The 17,748-nt window shown below is 39.8% G+C and overlaps 1 long non-coding RNA gene across 6 annotated transcripts; it reads left to right on the top strand.

Moving 5' to 3' along the window:
- Positions 1 to 579: 579 nt before the first annotated feature.
- Positions 580 to 17,583, top strand: LOC308643932. 6 transcript variants are annotated; one of them, XR_014020860.1, is made up of 6 exons: positions 580 to 742; positions 9,670 to 9,789; positions 9,875 to 10,283; positions 10,872 to 10,998; positions 11,202 to 11,262; positions 11,864 to 15,323. It is a non-coding gene; the product is annotated as an uncharacterized lncRNA (long non-coding RNA). The 6 variants fall into 6 exon arrangements; XR_014020864.1 differs by lacking the exon at positions 580 to 742 and adding an exon at positions 2,188 to 2,721; XR_014020859.1 differs by lacking the exons at positions 9,670 to 9,789; positions 9,875 to 10,283 and adding an exon at positions 15,664 to 17,583 and having other exon boundaries at positions 11,864 to 14,261.
- Positions 17,584 to 17,748: the final 165 nt, after the last annotated feature.

Genomic DNA, 17,748 nt, shown 5'->3' on the forward strand with positions numbered 1-17,748 from the left:
GCGAGGTTACTTTAAGTCTTTGTGTTTGTAAACAAGCGTTATAAGTCCACAAGAGGCCTCAAAGTCTTAGGTCAAGCCTTGGGGCTGGGGATGTGGCTCAAGCGGTAGCGCGCTCGCCTGGCATGCGTGCGGCCTGGGTTCGAACCTCAGCACCACTAACCAACAAAGATGTTGTGTCCGCCGAGAACTAAAAATAAAATATTAAAAATTCTCTCTTTCTCTCTCTCTCTCTCTCTCTTTAAAAAAAAAAAAAAAAAAAGCCTAAGACATCTGACCCTTCAGTTTCTACCTTGCAAGACCTGAACAAAAGGCCTCGCTTTCTCTCCTCGCTTTCTCTAGAAACTAAACCCGTGATTCCCTGCACACACTTCTGTCTCCGCGTTCAGCAGGAGCTGTAGGAAGCCACCAACACCAAACCCAAGGAGCAGTACGACTTGTGCTTAAAGCCAAAATCCCCTAACAGGTACCGGTTCCCGGCCCAGGTAACACCCGGTCGGCTCGGTGAGCGTCTTTCTGCTCCGCTGTCACAAAGGGGGCGTGTCAGTGAGAACCGTCCAATCAGGAACGCCGCCGGAAAGGTGTGGGCGGGAGCCGTGGCGCGCACGGCAGGAGGACGCTACGTGCTGGGGCCGCTCTCCACCTTGGGTCTCGTCGCCGCTGGAGGGCCTCAGGTGGCACTAGCACCTGCGCGGGCCGCCTGAGCCGTAGGGAGGACGCCGGGACACCCGGAAGCCGGGAAATGGTGAGCTGGGACCAGGCCTCCAGGGGCGGGGAGGGGCTGAAGGAGCCGGCCGGAAGCGGCCGGGGCGGGACCCGGGCCTCCTCGCCTGGCTCTGGAGTCTGCGGTCCAGTCCGCCGGCGCCGCTCGGCCCTGGCTCCCTTACCGTCCGCCGTAGCTCCGACAGGCAGCTGGGACCCTGGTCTCCTGTCCTGCCTCTGCGCGGCGACTTGGGCCTGGCCCAGAGCCTATCCGGGCAGCTCCGCCGCACGTCTCCCCAGACTGCGGCTGGGTCACGGGGAGACCCTCACTCGCGCGTTGGATCCGTGCGCGGGAGGAGCTGCGGTCTACCCAGGCCCGGGTTTCGCTTTCCTCCCCAAGGGCGACCCATTTTCCCGAGCTTTCTAAATATCTGAGAAATGGGGGTCGCAAATCCACAGATCTGTGCCCAGGTCCAGCCCTTCCTAGAGCTGACAGTAAATTCCTAATTTCTAGATAGGTTTCGCATGCCCAGATGCCACCTTCCCTTCTCCAGTTGACAGCATCACTCATTAAAAGCATCCTCGGTGGTGCATTTCAATTAAACGCAGTATTTTAATTACCATTTTTCCACATATGAATTAACAGTTCTTTTTTTCAAAAAATTCAGTTGTTTGTGGATATTCTTATGAGAGGGAAGCTCAGAATAGTCACCTGAAGCTAGGTTGTCTGATATCTTTGTGCCTCTTAGTCACTTTCCCAGGCACATACATCCTAGGGGAACTCTCTTGGATAGAAGTTCCTATTTGCAAACTTTCCTGGGAAGTCTGACCTTTTAGCACAGCTTCAGGTCATCACTGTCCCTCAGTTTGTCACCCTGAAAAGATTTAAGTCCTCATTTGATTTTCATTTTCTTTCAGAAATATAAAATATGTGTCATGAAGAAATCTTGGGGGAAGATGTGAAATATTTCCAAAAGCTGAAGTCCAGTTTTTCTAGCACTACTTGTTGAAATGACTATCTTTTGTTGTTGTCATTCTAGGTTTTTTTTTTTTGTTGTTTTGTTTTGTTTTTTTTTGTGTGTGTGTGGTAATGCGGATGGAACTCAGAGCTATGTTTATTTTTTATACCTTGGTCTTTTAACTTATGCTGGAATTCGAAATATACATACCACCACTATAGTGTTAGAATATTTTAGATATAACCACAGTAGGACTCCCTACCCACAGCTTTGCTTTTCATAGTTTCAGTTACATGTGATTAACTATGGTCTGATTAAATGGAAATTTTCAGTAATATAAACAACTCACAATTTAAAATTTGCACCTTTCTGAATAGTATACTAATATCTCACACTATCTTGTGTCTTATCTGAGATCAAGGGCAAAAGGACCCTTTTATCCTGCATATCCCTGTTCTATGATACCTGCCTGCTAGTCACTTAGTAACAATCTCATCATCATAAAAAGGGTGAGTACAATGCAGTAAGGTATTTTGAGAGAGAGAAAGAGAAATTCATATAACATATATTTTATAGTATTATTATTATATTTTGTAGTACTGGGGGTTGAACCCAGGACTTGGGAGTGCTAGGCAAGTGTATTATCTCTGAGTTATATGCCTAACCCTTTTAATTTTTTTATTCTGAGCCAAGGTCCCACTAAGTTACCCAGGCTGCCTTGAACTTGCACTCCTCCTGCCTTAGCCTTCTGACCAGCTAGAATTACAGGCCTGTACCACCATGTCCAGTTTATGACAGCATTGTTATGATTGTTCTACTTTATTATTGTTGTTATTGTTCATTTGTGGTACTTGGGATGGAATGCAAGGCCTTGTGCATGCTAAGCAAGTGCTCTAACACTGAGCCACATCCCTGGCCTGGATGTTACTGTTAATTTTTTACTGTGCCTGTTGTAATCTTTTACTGTTCCTTTATCATAGGTACGTGTGGATAAGGAAAAACAGTACTTATGCTACTGCCAGCCAGCTCAGGGAACCCATCTGAATCTCAGTCACTTGCATGCGTAAGAAACAAGCAAATGATGTAAACAGGAAAAATGAATTTAATCAAACTGGGAAGCAGCTAGATTGTTTTTCTGCAAGTCCTACAGAAGCAGAACTATTTAAAGAAACAAAGCCAGGCACCTGATACATGTAGGCTTAGTCAGGCTGTGCTAGCCAGGGAATGTCAGTTCTAGCTTCCTTGGTGCCCAGCTGGGCCAGGGGGTGGTTTTTCAGCATGAGGATGTTTGAGAGCTAAAATAGTTTGGAATATTTAATTTCACAGGATCTCTGTTTCATATATAGGGTTCAGTACCATTTGAGGTTTCAGAAATCCATTGGGATTCTTGGAATGTATGCATCCTTTTTTTTTTTAATCACTGAATTTTATACCTTCCTGCTTTCATGTTGCCATTGAGCATTGTTTTGTTTCAACTTGAAGTCCTCCCATTAGTACTTCTCCAAAGGCAAGTCTAGTGGTCAGGGGCTCCCTCAGCTTGTTTACCTGGGAACTTTAGCTCTTAATTTCTAAAGGTTGGCCTTGCTTGAATAATGTCTTCTTGAGCAGTTATTTTCTTCCAACACTCTGAATATGTTGTCCTGTTGTCTGTTGGCCTGCAAGGCTTTTGTGAAGAAATCTGCCCATAGTCATGTAGATGCCAGCGATGATTTTGAGGAGAGGGAACCCTGATACATTGTTAGTAGGAATGTAAATGGGTACAGCCATTATGGGTAACAGTATAGTGGATTATAAAAACAAAGAAGGCTGGGGATGTGGCTCAAGTGGTAGTGAGCTCGCCTGGCATGCGTGAGGCACTGGGTTCGATTCTCAGCACTACCTAAAACTAAAAAATTTTTATTAAGAAAAAGACAGAATTACCATATTCTTCAGTTGTCCAACTTGTACATATTTATCTAAAAGAATTACAATGAGAATCTCAAAGAGATACCCACACTTCCATGTGTATTGCAGCCTCATTCATAATAGTCAAGATATGTAAACAATCTAAATATCCATCAGTGAGCGAATGGGTAGAGTAAGTGTGATATTTACATGCAATGGAATATTAAAATAGAGCAATCCTGCCCTGTGCCACACTAAGAATAGACTTGGGGGATGTTACAGTCAGAAAAACAAATACTGTGAGATCTCATGTATATGTAATAATCTAAAATATTTGAATTCTTGGAAGCAGAGAGTAGAATGATCATTTGCAGGGGAGTGGGGAAATGAGCAGGTGATGTTCAAGGGAACATTTAAGTTATGCAGATAAATTGTGGAGGTCTGTACAACATGGTGCCTTTACTAGCAAAACTGTATTTTACAGTTAAAACTTTTCAAGTAGATCTTGCGTTCTTTTTTCTTATTTATTTATTTATTTACTGTGTTAACACAAACAAGAATGTATACATGAACAAATAGTAGTAATAATGAGAGTGGGGATAGTAATGAGGTTGTTGATGGCTATGCCTGTGGCCTTATGGGGTGATGGTTGAGCTGGTGTATACTCATCCCCAAACTCATGGGGTTGTATACATTAAATGTTTACAACCTCAGTAAAGTGCTTTTTAAAATATGTATTCATAAGTGGACCCTGAGCAGGCATTAGTCTCTTCGTGTTCACTGGTTCATCCTGATTCTTTGATTAGTCTTTATACCTTTATCATCTTTTCTTATCTGTTACACAGTCTTCTTTTACTTTAGCTTCATCTGAACTTTCTGCAAATGAGCATTAATGAAGTTATAGTGAATAGGTTTATGAGTGGTTTCTTTGCCTCTGCATGTTTCACACATGATAGAACATGGGATATTTTCTGTCCAGTATTTATTGTGTTTGGGCTTTCTCTGGTTGATTTTTTGCTCTAATAAAGATGGGGGGGGGCTGGGGTTGTGGCTCAGCCGTAGAGCGCTTGCCTAGCGTGTATGAGGCCCTGGGTTCGATCCTCAGCATCACATAAAAATAAAAAAATAAAATAAAGGTATTATGTCCAACTACAATTATTTAAAAAAAAATACTGATCGGGCTGGGGTTGTGGCTCTGGGGTTGTAGCTAGGTAGAGAGCTCACCTAGCATGTGCGAGGCCCTGGGTTCAATCTTCAGCATCACATAAAAATAAATAAATAAAGTAAAGATATTGTGCCCAACTACAACTAAAAAATAAATATATATAAAAAAAGAATTCTGATCCTGGGCTAGGGTTGTGACTCAGTGGTAGAGCTCTTGCCTAGCATGTGTAAGGCACTGGGTTCGATTCTCAGCACCACATATAAAAAAATAAAATAAAGGTTCATTGACAACTAAAAAAATATTTTAAAAAATACTAATCCTATCATTTTGCTATCCATCACTAAGTAAATACAGTAAATCCTTTGCACATTGGAGAAAAATCATTGGGTTGTAGGTCATGCTCATGTATAAATTTATAGGAAATAGCAATGGAGTGTATCACTTGACTCTTCTGCCAGTCATAATGTAACTTATAAGAACTTCCTGCCATTTCATTTAGCTGTTTCCTCCTCATCAAAATCTTTTTTTTATAAACATATATTTTTTTCCTTTTTCTTTTTAAAGAGAGAGAGAGGAGAGAGAGAGAGAGAGAATTTTTAAAATATTTCTTTTTAGTTATTGGCGGACAAAACATCTTTGTTTGTACGTGGTGCTGAGGATCGAACCCCGGCCACGCATGCCAGGCGAGCGCACTACCGCTTGAGCCACATCCCCAGCCCCTCATCAAAATCTTATATGGTGTATGTGTATGAGATGGCACACACCTGTAATCCCAGCTACTTGGGAGACTGAGGCAGCAGGAAGATTGCAAATTTGAGACAAACCTTGGAAACTTAGACCCTGTCTCAAAATTTAAAAAGGGCTGGGCATGTACTTCAGTGGTAGAGTACTTGCCTAGCATGCTCAAGTGCCGCAGTCTGGCTGGGCACAATTCAGAAGCCACTTGTCAAAAGAAACAAACTTTATTTTTAGAACACACCCCAAACCACACAGCTCTTCAGGAAAACCTTCAGAGCCCAACTGCCACCACCGGCTTCCCACAAGCCTCTCAACCTCCCCCACTCCTCCTGCTCTTGAGGCGATTGGCTGGGTTGCGAGGGCGGAGCCAAAAAAGTCCCCCAATGAGCAGCTCTGTGGTCTGAAAGGGCGAGGAAACAACCTAATGAGTATCACTGCAGAGGAGCCAATCAGTTGGCAGCTAGAAGTTTGCTGGGGCTGCTGTGAGCCAATCATCAGCTGGCAGCTGGAAGTTTGCTGGGGCCCCTTCTGCTGTGGCTCTCAACACTCAAGCCCCTGGGTTCAATCCCCAGAACTCATGAGGCCATGGGGATGGGGGGATTACCTTAGGATTACAGGCTTATGTGCTTATTTTTATTTTGCACACTAATATTGTATATATCAGAGATAATTATATTCTACTTTGGTTTGTCTTTTAACTTTTTTTCATTTTAATATATTTGAATGTCTTGGTCTTATCCTTTATAGCTTACTATTATATGAGAAAATTCTTCCTGTTCTTGCATCAAAATAAATTAGGGGCCTTGGGTTGTAGCTCAGTGGTAGAGTATGTACTTAGCGTTCAGGAAGTCCTGGGTCTCATCTTCAGCACTATACACAAAAAATTTTCCTGTGACTTCTGAAAGTGTTTTTATGTTTTTCACATTTAAACCTACATCAAATTGGTTATTATCTGTGGAATAGAGGTGGTACAATGCATTTTTTCAATTAGGTAACAGTTGTTCATTCCCCACATATTAAAGTATCAGTGAGCCCTTGAATTTCTCTGCAGTGTTTTCTTCTGTCATTAATCACTTTACATGTAAATATCAGCCCTTTGAAGACTTTTTCCATTCCCTTGATCTGTTTGTTTATCTCTTACTATGTCATCCTGTTCAGAATATTGTAACTCGAAAAATCCTTGACATGTTAGCTGAGCCTCACTTTGTTCTGCAGATGACTTTACCCACTGTTTGACACTTGTTCCTTGGAGGTTCACAGAAGTAGTTCTGTACTCCTAAACAAATTCCATTTGTTATGGAATTTTTTGAGATGCCTTGTGGGAGAAATGACACTTTTTTTCCCTTTGTGGTTGAGCTGGGGATTGAACCTAGGACCCTCTTCATGCTTGGCAAGTGTTCCACAGTTGGTGCTCCCAAGCCCTTTTTTAAAATTTTGAGACAGAGGCTTGCCGAGTTTCCCAGGCAGGTTTCAAACCTATGATCCTCCTGCCTTAGCCTACTGAGTATCTGGGAATATAGTTGTGCACTACTGTGCCATGAGAAGTGATATCTGGTTTATTCTAAAAATGATGAAGTCTTTATACTGATTTCTCTGCATAGACATTAACCAATATTTCTTTCTTTTTTTATGTTTTGGTTCTGGGGATTGAATCCAGCTATACCCTTAGACTCAATAAAAATTTCGTCCGTTAGGATTGTTAACTTTCTTTAGTCTTTTCTAGTGTGTGTTCTGGAGGAAAGCAGCTGCAGGTTTCCTATGTTCCCTCCTAATGTAATGACACAGAATGGGCTCAGATCCCCAAGCAGTAACTTGTGACAACATCTGAAATATCATCTACCAGGGAAGCTCACTAGAGTAAGTGCTCACAGTGCTTTCTGGGGGCTCATCAAGTAGCTCTCTGCCGAGGATGTAAAAGGGACCAGATTATCAGGAGGAAAACAGAAAATTCAGAATACCAAGCCACTCTTTCAACTTTTTATTTATGGTGCTGGGAATTGAACTCAGGACCCTTGCACATGCTAGGTAAGCACTGTATCACTGAACTATACCCCTAGCTCTTGTGTACTTTTTTTTTTTTAATTACCGGGGGATTCATCCCCAGTCCTTTTTATGTTTTTTATTTTGAGATAGGGTCTTGCTAAATTGCTGAGGCTGGCCTTGAACTTTTCATTCCTCCTGACTCAGTCTCCTGAGTTGCTGGGATTACAGGCATTTGCCACCACACCATGTAGGTTTTGTTTTGATGTTCCTTCCCCCACCCCAAGTCACTCTTATAACTAAAATTGGGTCCCTCTGAAATGATCTCTTTGCAGATATGAGTAAAGGGCAAATTTCTTAAGCAGGCATTGCTAACAGTAAGCATCTCAGACCTACTACTGTTAAAACTTTTCTGATCACTAATTAGTAAGACTTTCTTTGAGAAAGTCATATAGATTCTTTCTACAAGGAGTAATTAGGGCAGACCCAAGCAGCTCATTTTTCCATAGACCAATCAGCAAGAGGGATGTTGATTTCTGCTGTAAACTCCCATATCAGAGTTTCTGTTTGGGAGTATTTTCCTCTGTCCCCTGCACATGGATATCAGTAGGTTAGTACTCTGTTTTAGAGATCAGCATTTGTTCTCTCTTTTAGAGATCAGCTAGAAACTGATGAGCAGCAGCCCTGAGGCTCATTATATGACTGAGAGATTCCTGTGCTCACTTGGGTTCTCAGGTATACCTCATGAGAGCTGAAATGAGTGACATGGCAATCAGCCTCTAGAGTAACATAGGGAATCACTTCCTCCTGAGGTTGGAGAAAGGGGAATGCATTTCTTTTGGAGGATAGCACTGCTGAATCTTTTATATAGTTTGTAATCATGGGTAAATTTATCCTGTTAGTCGGCTTTCTGTCATCTGAGACATTATAATAAAGATTTATTTTGGTTCAGTTTTAGCCCATGTTTGCTTGGCCCTGTTACTTTGGGTCTGTGGTGGCACAGCACATCATAGCAGGAATGTGTGGGAGAGAGGCCTGTTCACCTGGGAAGTAATAATAAAACAGGAGGGGCCAGGGTCCCAATATCCATTTTGGGGACACCCCCAATGATCTAATTTCCTTCCAGTAGGCCCCACCTCCTAAAGGTTCCACCACCTCCCAGTAGTGCCACAGGCTGGGGACCAGGTCTTTAACACATGGGCCTTTATTTATTTATTTATTTTATTTTTTTATTGGTTGTTCACAACATTACAAAGCTCTTGACATATCATATTTCATACATTAGATTGAAGTGGGTTATGAACTCCCAATTTTACCCCAAATGCAGATTGCAGAATCACGTCGGTTACACATCCACAATTTTACATAATGCCCTATTAGTAATTGTTGTATTCTGCTACCTTTCCTATCCCCTACTATCCCCCCTCCCCTCCCCTCCCATCTTCTCTCTCTACCCCATCTACTGTAATTCATTTCTCTCCTTGTTTATTTTCCCATTCCCCTCACAACCTCTTATATGTAATTTTGTATAGCAATGAGGGTCTCCCTTCATTTCCATGCAATTTCCCTTTTCTCTCCCTTTCCCTCCCATCTCATGTCTCTGTTTAATGTTAATCTTTTCTTCCTGTTCTTCCTCCCTGCTCTGTTCATAGTTGCTCTCATTATATCAAAGAAGACATTTGGTATTTGTTTTTTAGGGATTGGCTAGCTTCACTAAGCATAATCTGCTCTAGTGCCATCCATTTCCCTGCAAATTCTATGATTTTGTCATTTTTTATTGCTGCATAGTACTCCATTGTGTATAGATGCCACATTTTTTTTATCCATTCATCTATTGAAGGGCATCTGTGTAGGTTCCACAGTCTAGCTATTGTGAATTGTGCTGCTATGAACATCGATGTGGTAGTATCCCTGTAGCATGCTCTTTTAAGGTCTTCAGGGAATAGTCCCAGAAGGGCAATAGCAGGGTCAAATGGTGGTTCCATTCCCAGTTTTCCCAGGAATCTCCAAACTGCTTTCCAAATTGGCCGCACCAATTTGCAGTCCCACCAGCAATGTACAAGAGTACCCTTTTCTCCACATCCTCACCAGCACTTGTTGTTGTTTGACCTCATAGTGGCTGCCAATCTTACTGGAGTGAGATGGTATCTTAGGGTGGTTTTGATTTGCATTTCTCTGACTGCTAGAGATGGTGAGCATTTTTTCATGTACTTGTTGATTGATTGTATATCCTCCTCTGAGAAGTGTCACACATGGGCCTTTAGAGGACACTGAAGAACCAAATCATCATTCACTCTTCAACCATTGTGGACGTCAGCAGACTTCCTTCAAATTGCAACTCTTAACCCAACTCTGATCCTGAAGGTCAGCATTGCATAGGGTATACTGTTAAGATTCTTAGGGGAAGAATTGCTCTAGTACCTTATCACCTTTGTTTTATGTGTGCTAGAAACTGAACAGCAGCCCTGAGGCTCATGAACACAGGGATTCTGTGGAGGTCTAAGTTGTCATGCCTTCCTCCTTATGCCTGTTGTCTTCCTTCCCTGCATCAAATTGGACTTGGAAAAAAAAAAAGAACAGCTGAGTCTGTGGTACATACCACACAATGAATTCTTCTCTGAAGGAATATTTTCTTTCAGCCAATGGGATTTGACTACTTCTTAAGAAACTGCAGGGGCTGGGGTTGTGGCTTAGCTGTGGCGCGCTTGCCTGGCATGCATGAGGCACTGGGTTTGATTCTCAGCACCTCATACAAATAAATAAAAAAAGAAGGTCTATCAACAACTAAAAAATATAAAAAAAAAAAAAAACGCAGAACTTCAGGAACATGACCAGCTGGATATTGTTACAAATGGAAGGTACTACCAGCCTTTTGTTATCATATATGCAATTATGGGAATAGAAGAAAAAGTGTACAATATTTAAGTATGTATTTATATATTAAAACCTCATACAGCTGAGTGTGATAGCACACACCTGTAATCCCAGCTATTTAGGAGACTAAGGCAGGAGGATCTCAAGTTCAAGGCCAGTCTTGGCAACTTGATGAGACCTTGTCTCAAAATAAAATCAAAAGGACTGGGGGAATAGCTCAATGGTAGAGCACTTGACTAGCATGCATAAAGTGAACAATTGCTAGTCTTATAATGGAAATATTTGTTTAATTTATTTAGAATTTATCCAAGATGTTATGTATTCTTTTGTTGCAAAGCAATAAAACTTAGTGTGACCACAGTAAAATGTAGAAACAATTTCCATATATTTGTAGTGCTGTTAAATTTACAAGCAAGCGATTGTTGACAGAATTCGGAGTTTTGATGATCAAGTTATAGAATGAATGTTTGGAGACCAAAGACTTGTGAACTTTTTAGTGAATTGAGTGTAGGTCCTCTATGCTGTACGTCTTATCTATCCTTCTTTACACATACGTATGTGTAATGTTTTAGGACTCAGTGGCCTTTGAGGATGTGGCTGTGAACTTCACCCAGGAGGAGTGGGCTTTGCTGGATCCCTTTCAGAAGAAACTCTACAGAGATGTGATGCAGGAAACCTTCATTAACTTGGCGTCTATAGGTAAGAACAAAATCATTCCCACACTTAGTCTTAGAGAACAAGTATTTCTTGTTCCTCAACCAGATTTTAAGACTTTGATTTTAGAAAGGGAATACTTTGGTGAGTAAATTTGGCAAGGTATGAACTCATCGTGGACCTAGAATCTAATAATTTCTGTATAATTTCTAATAATTTGCAGTGATTTTTCTGGGTTTGCATTGTAGGGGAAAATTGGGAAGACCAGAACGCTGAAGATAAATACAAAAGCCAGGGGAGAAATCTTAGGTGAGTTGTACCTAGGAAAAAAGTAGTATCCCATGAGGGAATATTAGCATGTGATGAAATTTTAAGAAATAAGTAAACAAAACAAACTCAATTATGTATTTATGGCTTTTAGAAAAATTTCACTGAGATTTTTTTTAAAATGGCATAAATATTCAGTATTTGTTTACCTAAAACTATTAATAAATTCAACATTATGAATATCACTGGTTTCTTCTTTTTCTTTTCTTTTCTTTCTTTCTTTTTTTTTTTTTTTTGGTCCTGGTGGTTGAGCTCATGGCCTCACACACAGTAGGCAAGCAGTCTACCTTTGAGTAGCCCTTTATTTTATTTAATTTTATTTTGAGACAGTGTCTTGCTAGGTTGCTCAGATTAGTCTTGAGCTTGTAATCACCCTGACTCAGCCTCCCAAACTGCAGGATTGTAGGCATGTGCCACTGTGCCTGTTTAATTTCACTGTTTTGGTTATAGCTCTAGTTACTCTTCCAGAGCATTCATTACTTACATTGAAGATACCAAACGTGCAATTCTGCTACCTATTGTGAAATCTTTAATCATCATTAATTAAAAAGACCACTGATAATGCATGTCTTGTTTTCTACAGAGATTGTACTGTAGAGAGACTCTGTGAAAGAAAAGAAGGTCAATTTGGGGAAACCATCCGTCAGATTCCAAATCTTAAACGGAACAAGAAAACTATTCCTGGAGTAAAACCACATGAGTGCAGTGTGTGTGGAAAAGTCTACATGTGTCATTCATCTCTTAACAGGCACATGAAATGTCACACAGAACGCAAACCATATGAGAACCACAAATATGGAGAGAAGTCCTATGAATGTAAGGAATGTGGGAAAACATTCAACTTTCGGAGTTCATTTCGAATACATGAAAGGACTCACACTGGAGAGAAACCCTATAAATGCAAGCAATGTGGGAAAGCTTTCTGTTGGCCCAGTTCCTTTCAGATACATGAAAGGACTCACACTGGAGAGAAACCCTATGAATGTAAGGAGTGTGGCAAAGCCTTCATTTATCACACAACATATCGAGGACACATGAGAATGCACACAGGAGAGAAACCTTATCAGTGTAAAGAATGTGGGAAAACCTTCAGTCATCCCAGTTCATTTCGAAACCATGAAAGAACTCACTCTGGAGAGAAACCTTATGTATGTGAACAATGTGGAAAAGCCTTCAGATACTACCAAACTTTTCAAATACATGAAAGGACTCACACTGGAGAAAAACCCTATCAGTGTAAGCAATGTGGGAAAGCTCTCAGTTGTCCCACTTCGTTTCGAAGTCATGAAAGGATTCACACTGGAGAAAAACCCTACAAATGTAGAAAATGTGGCAAAGCCTTCAGTTTTCCTAGTTCCTTTCGAAAACATGAAAGAATTCATACTGGAGAGAAACCTTATGATTGTAAGCAGTGTGGGAAAGCGTTCATTTCTCTTCCAAGCTTTCGAAGACATATGATAATGCACACTGGGAATGGGCCATATAAATGTAAGGAATGTGGGAAAGCCTTTGATTGCCCCAGTTCATTTCAAATTCATGAAAGAACTCACACTGGAGAGAAACCCTATGAGTGTAAACAGTGTGGGAAAGCCTTCAGTTGTTCCAGTTCCTTTCGAATGCATGAAAGGACTCACACTGGGGAAAAACCCCATGAATGTAAACAATGTGGTAAGGCCTTCAGTTGTTCAAGTTCTGTTCGAATACATGAAAGGACTCACACTGGAGAGAAGCCCTATGAGTGTAAACAGTGTGGAAAAGCCTTTAGTTGTTCCAGTTCATTTAGAATGCATGAAAGAATTCACACTGGAGAGAAGCCCTATGAGTGTAAACAGTGTGGTAAGGCCTTCAGTTTTTCCAGTTCATTTCGAATGCATGAAAGGACACACACTGGAGAGAAGCCTTATGAATGTAAGCAATGTGGGAAAGCCTTCAGTTGTTCCAGTTCATTTAGAATGCATGAAAGGACTCACACTGGGGAAAAACCCTATGAATGTAAGCATTGTGGGAAAGCCTTCAGTTGTTCAAGTTCCATTCGAATACATGAAAGGACTCACACTGGGGAAAAACCCTATGAATGTAAACAATGTGGCAAAGCCTTCAGTTGTTCTAGTTCTGTTCGAATGCATGAAAGAACTCACACTGGAAAGAAACCCTATGAATGTCAACAGTGTCATAAGGCCTTCAGTTGTTCTCGATCCTTTCGGATCCATGAAAGAACTCACACTGGAGAGAAACCCTATGAATGTCAACAGTGTGGTAAAGCATTTAAGTGTTCCCGTTCCTTTCGAATACATGGAAGAACTCACAATGGACAGTAACTAATTGTAGACAGCATGGTAAAGCTTTCAGTTGTCTTTGAAGATATGAAAGGACTCTTGCTGTAGAGAAACCCTGTGAATATAAAATGAAAGAAAACTTTCAGTTCTCTGGGTGTGAATACCAGAAGGAGCTCTTACTGGAGAGAAACCCTATGACCACAAGCAATATGGGAAAAAGCCTTCAGTGATCAGCTTTTTGAGGATACGCAAGAATGCATTCTGGAGGAATATTCATAAATGTCAAGAATATGTAAAAGCCTTCAGTTGTCCCAGTTTATTTAGAAATCATACACAAACACACTGGAGAGCAGTTTATCGAATGCAAACAATGTGGGAAAGATTTCAGTTGGCCATGTTCTAACATAATATATGAGAAGGCACACTGGAGAGGAATTGTATAAAAGTGAAAAGCAATGGAAAGGTTTTTTTTGTCAAATATTCATGTAATATTCCCTCTATGTGAATCTTCAAACTCATGTAAAGACTCCTACTGGAGAGAGGTCCTTTAAGTGTACATAATACAAATTAGTTCATGTCTATCATTCCAGAACATTTACAACATGAAAGAAATGTTATAAAACATGCAAGTTTATTTTTCAGTTGTTTATTAAAGTATCCCTGGACTATGGATTTCTATTTATTACTTTCACACATGAACATCAGGTGAGATAATTCTGTAAGCCCTTGTTAAGCAACTGTACATGCGTTTAATAGGTAGTGTTTTATCATTGAATCAGTTACTATAATTTTCTCTCTTTTTTGAAGTCTGCTGAATTCATGGGTGAACCAAAGTGTATTTCCAATATGAAAATTTTTAATATTTTTTTTGTTCTGTGAATAATAGATCATTGAAAAATGACAATTCAGAAATCATTGGGATTTTCCTACTGGCCTTGGGTGGCAGAGACTAGATGTCTCTTACTCATATACTTTTAATTATTTTTTCTGATTTAGATAGGATTGTTTGAAGGGGGAACAGAGGAGACTTACTTTATTTTCTATGCTAATAGTGGCCATAAATTTATGAATATGCAAAGTTTATCTTATGGGATAATCTCATTTAAGTTATTTTCACCTTTTGCTGTTAGTCATTCCTTTGGGCTGTGATTTAGATGATGGATTTTTGCATTAAGAAGAGACTTGTGGTAGCACAATATAATCTTAGTTGGAAATGGCTTTCCTGAATTGTGTTAACACAGATAACTGTGTGGCCTGTCTTCTATAATCCATCTCTTCCAGTTCCGTGCTAGAATTCATCAATAATATATTTGTTTGAGATATAGAGAGCAGAATTGATGAAGGGTGTTGAGTTTTATAACCATTAATATGGAACTAGATGGATGAATAGGGCTTCAGGGATACCTGCTTCTACCTCATTTTCCTGATGCTTTGCCATGCTGATCATGAGTACAGTTGTGTGTCGCATAATAGTGTTTCAGTCAATAACAGGCTGCATATGTGGTGGTCTCTTAAGATTACAATACACCTGAAAAATTTCCTATTGCTTAGTGGCATCATATCCATTGTGATGTCATAGTGCAAAGTACTATGTGTTTGTGGTAATGCTGGCACAAACAACCCTGCTCTACCAGTAATGTAAAAATATAGCACTTGCAATTAGTTTTAGACATAATACTTATAGTAATAATAGACAACTGTGTTACTGGTTTATGTATTCTCTATCCTGTAGTTTTTATAATTTTAGGTTGCATTCTTATTTTTTAAAAAATGTACTGTAAAAACAGCCCTAGACAGGTCCCTTAGGAGGCAGTTCAGGAGAAGGCATTGTTACCATCTGTGGGCAGCTCCGTGTGTGGTGTTGCCCCCTAAAATCTTCCAGGGGACAGAGGTGGAAGTGGAAGACTTCATAAGTCTTCCCAGGATTGTTAATGGTCCTGCACTAGACTAATGAGTGTGTTTGTGTCCTAGTTTTTAACAAAAAAGTTAAAAATCAGAAAAAATTAAAATAAAAATAAATCTCATAGGGTAAGAACATAAAGAAGATATTTTTGTACAGCTATGCAATGTGTTTGTGTTTTTCTTTTTTTTTTTTTTCCATTTTCAGATGGGTAACATGCTGATGTTGTCACAAGGTTGGAGGGAGGCACCTCTCAACACTTCTGTGTGAAAACCCAAGCCTGTGCTTGTAAACCATAAAAAGGATCTTGTGTTTTAAGCTAAGTGTTATTATAAAAGAGTCAAAATGCAAAAAAGATTGCAGGGGGCTGTGTGTGTAGTGCAATGTTAGAGTACTTGCCTAGCAAGTATGAGGCCCTGGGTTTGATTCATAGCACTGAAAAAAAGTTATTTTTAAGTTTATAAAGTAAAAATGGTGCAGTAAACTGAGGATAATATATTATTGAATAAATAATTTTTTAAGAAAAATTAGTATAGCCTAACTGTGCACATAATGTTTATAAAATCTACAGTAGTGTACAGGAAGTCCTAAGACTTCACATCCATCCAGCACTCAATGACTCACCCACAGCAACTTCCAGTCCTTCAGCCTCCTTTTATGATAAGTGCCCTATATAGGTGTACCACTGTTTATCTTTTATATGGTATTTTTACTGTACCTTTTCTATGTTTAGAAACACAAATACCATGTATTATAATTGCCTATAATATTGAATATAGATACATGTTGTATAGGTTTATAGCTTAGGAGCAATAGGCTGTGCCATATAGTCTAGATGTACAGTAGGCTACACCATCAAGGTTTGTGAAGTAAGTATATTTTATGTCTGTACAAAGACGAATCTGCTTGATAATGCATTTCTAGAACATCTTGTTCCTTAAACAGTATATGCCTGTATTCTCAAAGTTAGCACTAATTGCTTGATTGTCATCTTTATAGAGGTGTGGTGTATAGATACCTCCCAAGTTCCACTCAGCATCCATTGCTGTTTAGATTTTCTGCAAACTCTAATGTGTGCATAATTTGGACTCGCAAGATTGGGAGTGTTCCCTGATGTTTTGACTTACCTCATCTCTAGACTGAATTCATCTAGGGTCTTACATTATGTAGTAAACACCTGTTGTATTAATGTTGCCAGTGACTGTATGTAGTTAAAGTGGTGCATTCAGAAAGGACTCTTATGGACTTGGGCTTTTGTTAGTAAATGAAGTGAGACTTTTCTCTATATTGGATGCTGTGCATTGAATTTAGTTGCATCACTGGTTATCATAATAGTTCTTATCTAGAAAGAAGGAAGAATGAAGTTGAGATAATCTACATGGGTCAAGTATGGTGGAGTATACCTGTAATCGCAGATACTGGGGAGGCTGAGGCAGGAGGATCCCAGGTTCAGAGCCATCCTCAGCAATTTAGTGAGACCCTAGCTCAATTTTAAAAAAGGGGGGTGGGGTGGGGCTGGGGAGATAGTAGTAAAGCATCCCTGGGGTTAGTTCCCAGCATTGCAACAGCAACAAGAGAACTACATGGGTAGTTTTTTTCCTTTATTGCATTGGGCAGTGAATGCATTGACTGATCCTTAGTTTTAAGAATGAGCATCTTCCTCATAGCAAGCGGTTTGTCTATTTCCTGTCACTGTTGAACATAATCTTAGTATGTTTTCAATTACTTAGTATGTTTTCAATTACATTTCACTGTATGTGATAAAGTGTGCATGTTTTGTCAAATACACTCTTCTGTAGATGTTTTCTAGAATATTTTAGAAATTTTTCAAATAATTTGTATACTATCAACTGTCTTTTTCATTTCCTGTAAGGATATATTAAAATACTCCATTACAGTTATAGGCTTTCAGATTGTTTGTAAATTTGTCAAGTTAACCATTGGCTATTCTGAATTAATATTAACTTGTACATACAAGATCAAGTATTGTAAGGGAATTTTTATTTTTCTTAAGATAGTTCATTTAAAAAAAAAACAAAACAGATTTCTCCATTCATTCTGAATAAGCTAAAACTCAAATCATCATTTGTCAATGCCCTCTTGCCAGAGACTTCCAGGATCTCTGGTGCTCAGTGTTTAGACTACCCCTAGGTCAATCCCCAGAGCTGCTGAAAAGAAAACTACATGGAACCAGGCATGGTGGCATGAGAGTATAAATGAGGTATCTATATTTTGAACTCAAGGTTAGAGGAGTATTCCCTGATGTTCTGACTCCCCTTATCTCTAGATCGA

Source organism: Spermophilus citellus, assembly GCF_964194105.1.
Source record: "Spermophilus citellus genome assembly, chromosome: 3".
NCBI lineage: Eukaryota > Metazoa > Chordata > Mammalia > Rodentia > Sciuridae > Spermophilus > Spermophilus citellus.